This window comes from Rhinolophus ferrumequinum, chromosome 22, assembly GCF_004115265.2.
Source record: "Rhinolophus ferrumequinum isolate MPI-CBG mRhiFer1 chromosome 22, mRhiFer1_v1.p, whole genome shotgun sequence".
Lineage (NCBI taxonomy): Eukaryota > Metazoa > Chordata > Mammalia > Chiroptera > Rhinolophidae > Rhinolophus > Rhinolophus ferrumequinum.
Window position 1 is genome coordinate 35,119,874 of NC_046305.1, and position 8,799 is coordinate 35,128,672.

General features: G+C 34.8%; 1 pseudogene; it reads left to right on the forward strand.

The window, feature by feature from the left end:
- Positions 1–5,546: 5,546 nt before the first annotated feature.
- LOC117015059 (coiled-coil domain-containing protein 34-like) lies at positions 5,547–6,713 on the forward strand (annotated as a pseudogene).
- Positions 6,714–8,799: the final 2,086 nt, after the last annotated feature.

The window sequence follows — 8,799 nt, forward strand, 5'->3', positions numbered from 1 at the left end:
GGCCTGAAACTAGCTTGAGGGATGCTGGCAATATTCTAGTCCTTGATTTGCATGCTACTGACATTTGAAGGTTCACCTGGTGAAAATTAACTGGGCTGTACACATAAAATTTGTTGACACATATTGCCTGTTATACTTCAATTAAGAGCTCAAATAAAAACAGAAAAAATATTTGCCTTTGTTTATTAATTTGATTCAAAAAACTCATCATCAAAGTACCTTCATTATCAAGATTTCTTATGTCTAGAGCTGCTGATCAGTGTTCTTTTTCTCATTGTATTTAATTAAAATAGCTTTTACTGTTGTTAGTTCTCATGCTTACTATGTACTATTTAGGTATTCAGATGAATGAGAGACCTTTAGCATTTCAAAGTCTAATAAGTTTAATATTTCATTAAGAGAATTATTTTTGAGGTTAATAATTGATTCTATAATTCCCCAGTTCCCCTACGCAGTAAGTAACGCTTTATGAATCAGGGTACTGTGGTTTATAGCTCCCTGAGCTATTTCCCTTTGGGAATGGAATGCATTGATTTCTGAAGCTGAACAACTCTGTAAGAGTCATGATCCTCGTACTCTAGACCATTGGAGATATCTGGTATAATTTAATATCTATTTTTACACTCTATTCATTTTTCTTTTCCTTTGGTAAATATATGGGAAAGCCATCACATAGTCACTGGATTTCCAAGTCAACTTTTGAGGTTTTAATTAAAGAAGAGAATATTTATAGAAATATTAATTATCTTGTACTCTCTAGTAAATTATAAACTTTCTTTATTGTTCAGGGAAAATTTTAGTTACTCGTATTGGTTTATGTTAGGTTAAATTACAAGTTGCCTTGGTGTTTGCAGTGTAAACTGATATTGATTTATTAAGTAAAGGACCTTGATTCTAACATTCCTTTCATATATCTCCATTTTTATAGCACTGAAAACCTACAGGTGAGAAAAGTTCATTCCTTAAACTATTTATCAATAGAAAACTTGATTTCTTTTGTTTTACATTTTATAAATTAAAACATATTTTATAAAAGGAAAACTAAATTCCATTCCCACCAGAATTAGCTGTAATTTTTACTGCAGACTTATCGGTGAATCACAAGCATTTGTTCAGGAATGACTGCATTAGTTCACCAAATGTGCCTGCTGAAATTACCTCTGCAGTTAATCATCATAGTATTTTATCACAATGATGCTAATATATTATGATTTCTGGCCTCTTCAGTTTCATACACTGGATTTAACACAAAGTTTGTGTCGTGGTAGTTGTAGAAGATGTGGGTTTGGGTCAAGATATCTGCCAAAGGAAAATGATTTGGGCATTGCGTTTAAGATAGGTCTACCACTGGAAATTTAGAGAGAGGAATAATTGTTGTTTGTCTTAAGATATAGGCCTCTCAAAGTACACTAGAATTTTATATTTATCTAGTTTTCTTAAAATAGCTGATTTCTTGACAGCATCTTAAAATGAGCACATGCCTAGCTTCATTATAGTTGCATAAGTTTATACTCGTGGATAAACTATAATTGTAAACTGTTTTTCGATCTGTTATTACCCTTTGGAAAAAAATCTAGCTTGCATTTTTCCAATAATTATGAGTGATTTTGTATTTTATTGCTTTCTATTCATAATACTCACATCTCTACTTACGCTTTCATGGTTTCTGAATTGATTGCTGTTTTAGTTTCTATGGTAACTCTGTCAGTTGCCTACCTATAAATAGGTATTTTATAATAATAGCAGGCTTATGAAAATTCAATTTTTTTCATACCTTTCTGCCACAAGGAGAACTGCTAGAAATAATAACATGAATCAATGTTTAGGGAAACAGACATCTTATACCTGTCAGGGTATAAAAATAGAAGACTAAAATTGAAAATCTATGTAGATGCATGTTGGCAAGTCCATGGTAAAAAAAAGAGAACATTTTAAAACAAAAAACATACAGTTGGAATATACTTTAAATTTTTGCCCCCATTAAATAAATTATGGTATCTTCTTAAATAACATGTATAAACCACAAACTATCCAAACTGCATTTCTTTCGTTGGCATCTACTCTTCAACATGATTTTGTAGAAATTCTTATAAATGGATATTATCCTTTGGAGATATATATAAAATCTCCCAGTCTAGTCTTTATCTTTTAACTTTGTTCATGTTTTGGCTTTATTTGCCATACAGGTATCTTAATTTATATAGTCAAATATGTCAGTTTTTTTCCTGTCGCTGCTGAGTCTCTGTCTAATTTAGGAAGCCTCCTACTGAAAGATTATAAAAACACTCCCCTGGTTTTCCTTTTCATTCTTAAATGGCCTTTAAAGTATATTTTTAATCTATCTGGAATTTATTTTTTGTGTTTATTATAAGGCAAGAATCTATTTTTGGTAGAAAATCAATTAGATTTTTAGCACTATTCTTTTCCTGCTAATTTTAACTGCCCTTTTTGTCATTTATTAAATTTCAAATATACATGGATCTGTTTTGGACCTTTTATTGTGGTCCTTTCATTTATTTTCCTACTCCCACATTGATATTTTGTAACTAGCATGTTTTAATATAGAGTAGTGTGTTTCAGATGTGTTAGTATTCTGTTTATTTGCTCTTCTATATGAACTTTGGAATCAGCTTGAAGTTCCATTAAAATCCCCATTACTATTTGCATTTAGTCTATTATTTAATTCAGGAACAATTTACATCTATGATAACATTTAGTCTTCCCGTTCAGAAACATGAGAAGCATCTACATTTACTCTGCTCAGTTTTATGTTCAATACTAAAGTAACATATATTCCTTGCTCAGAAAAATTTTCTGTTTTGTAGTTTTTGTGCTTTTATACTTGGAATATTTTTCCCAGTTATTTTTTTATTTGCCTATTGCTATTAATGCTACTTGTCCACGAAAAAACATCCAGCCTGAGAGAAAGATTGTAAGAGTTTATTTGAAACAAACTGACGACAATTGCTGGGAAGCAAAGTCTCAAGAGATTGAGAAAATGCTCTGGAAAATGGCCGTTTTGCAACTTATTTTATACATTAGAATCAAAGAAGGAAGGTTACATGAAATCCATTGGTTGTAGATTAAGGGGGTAGGAGAAAGCAAAGCGGGGATATCTCTGGGACTGTATAAAAAGCAAAATGGAGAGACACACACTTTTTTTCCATTGGTGGGTACAGGATAGTTAATAGCATTTTACAACACATAGAGATGTTATTTGGGGAGCAATGAGGGATTTTGTAGTTTCCTACTCTGGTGTGGGGGGTTGTGCCCCTGGGGGTTCCGGAAAAAAGGATTACTCTGACATTCCAAGAGTATGTTATCTTAGATGCAAAAAGACAACAGACAGGCTCACTAAAGGTAAATATTGACCTTTGTCAAGGAAGCTACCAGCCAAGGCTGTGACTTCCTGCCATGGCCCACGTTACTTAGGAATTTTTATGTTCATCCTATGTGGTTATTTTCCGTCTCCTGAGCTTGTCAAGTTTTACATGTGGCCCCTTTTCCGTCCATACTAATGCTAGCATGTTCATCTTGCATTTCATCACCTAACTGCATTTTCATATTAATTCTTTTCAGAATATATATATGTGTGTGTGTGTGTGTGTGTGTGTATATATATATATATATATATATATATATATATATATATATATATATATAGAGAGAGAGAGAGAGAGAGAATATATACACATTTTAAGAAAGGAGAAAACTATGAAAATTGTAATACTCAATATATACAGGTAACAAAAGATGAATACTAGGGCCGGCCCAGCAGCTCAGGCAGTTTGAGCTCCGGGCTCCTAACTCCGAAGGCTGCCAGTTGACTCCCACATGGGCCAGTGGGCTCTCAACCACAAGGTTGCAAGTTTAACTCCTCGAGTCCCGCAAGGGATGGTAGGCTGTGCCCCCTGCAACTAGCAACGGCAACTGGACCTGGAGTTGAGCTGTGCCCTCCACAACTAAGAGTGAAAGAACAACAGCTTGACTTGGAAAAAGTCCTGGAAGTACACATTGTTCCCCAATAAAAGTCCTGTTCCCCTTCCAATAAAAATCTTAAGAAATAAAAAGTCTATAAAATTATTAAAAAAAAAAAAAGATGAATACTAGTCACGTGTATACATTCTTTGGCACCCCTGGTATATATTGAAGTCATATTAAGATATCCTTTCATTTGCTACCCATATATCTTAAATCTTGTAAACCATTTTTTATAGTTCTAAAGTTTTTGTACACTTTTGAGAATAATCGAAAGTACCAAAATGTCAGGAAGAAAGAAGAGAACATATACATAAGTTATATGAGTCTGTGTTTACCTGCCCCAATGAATATCTAGAGAGAAAGTGGGGACTGTAATTCTACAAAGTAAGTAACATATTATCATTCTTTTTCATAATTGTTAACTTAAACTTTTTCCTAGATTTAAGATATATTATAAATTTTCACATGATGTAATCACCACTGGATTATGAGCTCCTCAAATTCTGTGCATGTACCCATTCACTTTGGGTCCCCAGATTCATCTAGGGGATTCATTCAGCGTTGTTGAATCAATCAATCCTTATTACCTTAATAAATTTTAATCATCAAAGAAAGTCTACAGTTTGACTGAAGCCTATGAAATTTTACTGTTTTGAAAGAATTGTATTATACCACATTTGGTCTTACTCCTAAATACTTTTTACATACCAGATAATTGTGCATTCAACTGAAAAAGGGGATTGTTTTCACTTTAATCAGAATAAGAGAGCTACCTATAGGTGTCTTACAAATAAGGAAGGGAACTAAAAGATCAAAGATGACATGTTCAAAAATCTATTTCTCTAGAAAAAATGTTTGAAAAAACATACTAATATCATCTGAACACTGGCCAAGTTTTTCTTTTTTTCTGGAATTTGATTGTAACTATCATTAGCATTATACTTTCTGGGTAGATTCATGACACAAATCAATAAATTGCATTGCCTGTGCTCTTTTAATCTAGGAAATGCTTGTTAGCATAGACAAATATAAATTACTCCTGACAGCTTACTTTCACCTTAATCACTGCTTTGGAGGATTATTGTAATACCATAAATAAGTTGCAAGAAAATAACTTGGTTTTATTGCATTCAGTACAATGTTCCATTAATGGATGCATTTTTTGCATTTATTTCAGGGGAGACTGTATAACGAAATGTATGTACAACATTTAATGTCTATTAGTCATTGAAGTTGCTTTATATTTAAAAGCATAATTTGACCTCATCAGATGCCTAATAGGTGAAGTAATTGTACTTTGTCTACCATTATAACAAAAACGAAATTCAATTACATCATGAAGTTTTTATTTCTGATGTTTAGTAGCTTGTGATTAAATACCTATTTCTGATGCTAAAGAAACCCAGCCATTTCTTCAAACAGTTATATTTGGCATGCCTACAATAAACCATGCTTTTAAAATATATAATTGTTATAAGTATGGGAAAGAAAACATAGCGTCAAAAATCAAATTTCAGAGAGCACGTCCCTGCCGCCCCTCTGCCGGTTTGAACTTGGCGGGCCAGATGTGGGCGGCGGGGCGGTGGTGCTCTGCTGCCCCCACTTCGTACACCCGGTTCCTACGCGACTGCAGGGCCAGGTCTCGGCCCTCCTCGGGTTCCTTCTCCGTCCTCATGGCGGACACCCGAGGACAGGAGCTGGAGACATGGCGGCATGCTCGCTATCTCCGCCACTGAGCTGCAGCAAGGCCACCATGTCGCTGTTGTCTCCCCTCCTCCACCAGAGCTTCCCGTTTGATGACAACGATGGTAACGGGGAAGTTGAGGAAGACGGACGAAAATGCCAGTGATTCAGGTGCCAAGCTTGAGGGGAATGGAGTTACAGGAGTGCTCCAGTGTGGTTGAATCCAAAGATAACCAAGAAGAACAGAAACAGGTGTGTTTACCAGAAAGCAGCTTGACACCGTGGGAAGTGTGGTTTGTTGGCAAAGAAAAAGAAGAACGTGACCGTCTGCAACAGAAAGCTCTAGGGCAATTAAATCGGCAGCTGGAGAAAAGGAAAGAAATGGAAGAACGGGAAAAAAAGAAAGATAATTGCTGAAGAAAAGCACAAGGAATGGGTTCAGAAAAAGAATGAACAGCAAAGAAAAGAGAGGGAACAAAAAATTAATAAAGAAATGGAGGAAAAAGCAGCAAAGGAACTGGCGAAAGAACATTTTCAAGAAAAAGCAAAAGGAAAATATCAAGAATGGTTAAAGAAAAAAAATGCCGAAGAATGTGATAAGAAGAAGAAAGAAAAGGAAAAAGAAAAACAATGGCAAGCTTAATTACAGGAAAAAAAAGAAATAGCAGAAAAAAAGTTTAAGGAATGGTTGGAAAATGCAAAAAATAAACCTCATCCAGCTGCAAAGAGCTATGGTTATGCCAATGGAAAACTTATAGGTTTTTTACAGTGGAAATTCTTATCCAGAACCAGCCTTTTATAGTCCAATTCCCTGGAAACCAATTCATATGCCTCCTCCCAAGGAAGCTAAGGCTCTAACAGGAAAAAAGACTAAACGGCCTGTGATAAGTCAGCCGCACAGGTCATCATAGTCTCTGGTAATTCATAAAGCCAGAAGCAATCTTTGCCTTGGAACTCTGTGCAGAATACAGATACTAGGTGTGGGACATTGCATGCTTTTACCTGTAGCTATTGAATTTTACAATCAGAAATTGTTTTTTACTGCTTAGTCAAGCAGTTCAACATTTGATGTTGAGATTGACAAATTCAAACATTTGCATTTACATATGGAGTCGTTGGAGTTAATTAAGGAAGATATTTTGTACATTTTCTGTTTTATAAAGGCTTCAGGGTTGATCTTGGCATATTGTTTCGCAGGATAAGTGACTGAATATCTAACAATTGTGTTTGTATTTAGTTTGTGTTAAAACCACTGTGATACCAATAAAACCAACAATTTTTCTTGTGAAAAAAAAAATCAAATTTCAGAAACGCCTTCCATTTCCTGACCTGTTCAGACAAGTGGTATCCAGAGCAGAACTTATTCCATCTATATCCATGCCAATGATATTTTGTTTGAATAAATGATCATATCTGTGAGGAATGGCTAGTTTTAGAAACTAGATATTGTAAGACATGTCACTATTGTAAATTAGATTATTTTCCAGTGCTCTAGTTATGTAAATGTTATCGCCATATATGTAGTGTTGTCAAGTTCTAGGTAGATCAAAAGCCTCCCGTTTGCTTTCTCTGTAGTTCACTTTCTGTTTGGCTGTGGCCCGCTCCTGGTTTGTGCAATGCCAGCAGGAATAGCCTTTCCGTTACTGAATTACTTGTACTTCTTTTAAAGGCAGACACACTCTCCTTTGTATACAATCCAACCCTTTTTCTCTCTGAGAGTTTTAGAATATGGAAATATTAAATTATTGATGAAAATAACAGTATTCTTATAGGTACAGAAGTATATTATTTATTTTGGGAATTCTCTTTAATAATATATGCCCTAATATGTCTTATCTAATGTTAAACTATTTGCCTCTGATAAGGCTTAGAAGTCTTGGAAAGCTTAAGACATCTTTCTTAAGTAGCTTTTCTATGCCTTATCTTATTTGTGTCCGCCCTAAGGCCAAACTTTCCTTTCAAGATATGTTTGGCAGCGCTAGCCTCTGAACCCAACTCCAGCATTGTTTCCCTATAGCATAGCATCCCCGTCTTTGGCATCTGAATCCATCCTAGAACAATACAGATGCCTTTGACCTTTTAGATGTCCAATTGGGCAATATAGAAGAGAGCCTACAAGGTCAGTTTCCACGCTTCACTCTGATACATACAATTTGCCATCATGTTCCCTCCTGCTCTGCACTATTTATTCTATTACAATACTCACACCGCATTCTCACTCACCCATTGTCTGTAGTTAGGGTCTTTTTCTATTTTTTCTATTCACTTAAAATCAAAAAGAATTTACTGAACAACTACTATGCATCCAGAATGTGCTTAGTATAAGAAGTGTAAGGCATGGTCCCTGCCCTCAAGAAGCTGACTTTTCAAAACTTGTGTTTCCTTTCTTCACAGCACTCTGAAATCCAATCTATGTATGTTTGAAGGATCAGTATAACAGAGAGGGGAATGGAGAGAAGTGAACAGATCCTGTGTTTGTTGTTTGTTTGTTTGTTTGTTTGTTTGAAGTATGACTGTCTTATACACGAGGACTGAACTTTGAGATTGGTGAATGATTCACATACTGAGAAGAATTTGGGATAGATTATTTTTAGATTACATGAGAGAAGCGGAACTTTAATGCAAACTTTTTCTATACACTTATAATCTAAAATTGTAACTGATTTTACTTAATTTTGAGCTACTGTTTAATCTGACTGTGCATATAGTGTAAGCCTCTGGGAGCACTGAGATGAATTATATATATGGAAAATCAGAAACTGCCTGCATCAGAAGCTCTAGTAATAATCATTTGTAAAAGCTACAGGAGAGTCTAAAAACAGTTCAAATTACAATCCAAGGAAAATATGAAAAGCCTACTGGGTAAGAGATTCACAAACAAGCAAACAATATAAGACAAATCTGCATCCAACCCTCATTAGGTATTTGGTATGAGATAATTCTAAATTACTGTGTAGCTCTTCCTGAGTATGGGTATTCAAGAGATTTTCACTTGCACAAGTAAGAGAATTTGAAATAAAAAATAATAACATCTCTTGCCATACCTGAAGAACTTTTTAAAAAGAGTTTCACATTTCTCATAACATCCTTACAAGAATTTTAGTAGGAAGTCCTATATCCTAAGGTCCATCTTAC